This window comes from Numenius arquata, chromosome 10 (assembly GCF_964106895.1).
Source record: "Numenius arquata chromosome 10, bNumArq3.hap1.1, whole genome shotgun sequence".
Taxonomy (NCBI): Eukaryota; Metazoa; Chordata; class Aves; order Charadriiformes; family Scolopacidae; genus Numenius; species Numenius arquata.
Window position 1 is genome coordinate 45,114,331 of NC_133585.1, and position 2,313 is coordinate 45,116,643.

The window sequence follows — 2,313 nt, forward strand, 5'->3', positions numbered from 1 at the left end:
ATGTCTGTTTTCATTTCAAAACACATTATACCTGAAAATTCCCTCCTCATGCTCAGATGCTTATCTGTTTGTCAACTCTATGGAGAGAACTGGAATGCAACTTTACTAAATTTTAAGCCAAACTTCGTTGTTACCAAGACTCTCAAAGAGAGTACTCAGAATACAGTGGCTAAAATTGTAAGGATTTGCCTTATTTTCATTGCATTATGAGTTTAATGGAAGCCACACAAGCACGTCACGTTCGTGATTCCAGTTGTATCTAGTTTTACTGGAACTCCATGTAACCATGAAGCAAGATACTGTAATTACAAAAAGTGTTGCAAAATTCTTTCAAATATTTATTGGCTGAATACATCTGTGAGCGTCACACTCTTGCTATGCATCTACAAAAGCAGCCGCGTTCTGGGTTTACTCTGGCCAAGGATCTCATCTTACAAGTTCCATTTGCGTCATGCCACAGCAAGATGAAATGGTATCATCACTTGCATAATCCTAAACCAGCGATAAGTGAACTTGGTGACTATTCTGGGGTGACTTTTCTTAAATGAAGAAAATAAAAGATGCCTTTAGCTGCATGGAACTTGGGAGAAGAGAAAAAAGAAAGGTGGTCATTAAACCTACAAGTCTCATTCTTCCTCCCCTGGCAAGGTCAACTTTTCCAGCAAAATGTTTCAGGTTTTTTGTGGACATTTGAAACATATATATGTTTTCAAATACCAATCAAAATTCGACAGGGTTTCTATAGCTAGCCAAACCCCATTATATGGCAGGGTAAATTAATTACTCGATTGTGAGACTACTGACACAAATTTTTCCTTAGTACTATGCCCCCAAAATGTTTTGACATGAATTTCTTGCTAGTAATATGTCATATTTAACACGTGTCAAGGGTTTATAGTTTACTCCTATGGATTTGGAGTTTCACGGGTGCAAGGGAAAGAAAACGCACATCATAAGGTTTGTTTAGAATGGGATAGCAGTTTTAACACAAATGAGAAAATATAGCTGGCAGTTTCATAGGGTACTGTATGAAGACAAAACTTAAGAAGATGACGTATTCCAACAGCAAAAGGGCTTTTTAGTTCTTAGTTCATAGTTACAAATTTACTTTTCATGCCAAAAAAGAAATTCTAAAATTCAGATTTTGCTTACGTAATCCTTTTGTCAGAACTTGGCAGCTGTGACCATGGCTGGGTTCATACAGCTCAGGGTTTCTTCTAAAATTAACAGAGTGGCTTAAGCCTCAACCCAGGAATCTCAGCAAACTAAATGTTTCTTTTGTTGCTTTCTGCAGACAGGATTGCTTATCAGAAGTCCTTAGCACATTTCATTAACCATTAACACATGACCACAGCAGCAATCTGTACACCCTCCCAGCCCTCACCCCCCCAAAAAAAGACAGTTAATAACAGTTAATCGACCATGTATTTATACAACTAGCGAGTGAGCCAGCTCCTCTTTTCCGCATCAGCCTGTCTGATGACAGCCCTCTACTTCTGTTTTGTTAGGTGCTGGTGTGACCATCCAGTGGACAAACGCTCCTTTGGTAACACAGCAGTGAAGGGACGAGATCTACTCACTGTTCCTTGTCACGGGGCTGTGAAGAATAAACTCCGGCCACCCAGGCTGACCTCGCTGAAGAAATGCCTTGTTTAACTGAACATCTCTTCACAGTCACCTCATACCACACCATCGCTTCCAGCTGTGGTGCCATCTCGATGAGGGCTTTATCACCACGAGCACCTCGGTGATGGCATAGCCACTGGGTCTGTGGGGCTTCTGCCTGCTCGGCAGCCACTCTGCAGGCTCGGACAGGGGGTCACTCCTCTCCCTCACCAGCCAGGCCGCTGGGATACAAAGAAAGCTCAGCCCTCAGGAGTGGGAGGCCCAAGGGAGCCGCCATTTCTGTCAGCGATGGCGCACGGGCTCAGACTGGTGGGCTAAAGAGTGGAGCCATTCCTGACGCCCAGCCCTATTTCCCCAGGCCATCACCGCGCCATCACCCCTATCTGGCAGGTTTCCCCCTTGCTCCTGCTCGCCGCTGCCCAGCCCCCGGTCCCGGGCCTCATCGCCCCTCTCCCGGGTAGGCGGCTTCTCCCCCCGCCGCTCCCTCACGGCCGGGGCGCTGCGCTCGGAGACCCCCGCGCTCCGCCAGGCGGCGCTGTGCCTCGCGCTCGCCGACGGCCGCGTGCCGGGCGGGCTCCGTGAGGCGGGACGGGCGGCAGCACCGCGCCCCGCCCGGCATTCGCCGCTCGGCTGCGGGCGAGAGGGGCGAAGCCCCCGCCGACCCCAGCCGGGCAGCGTGACGGGGCG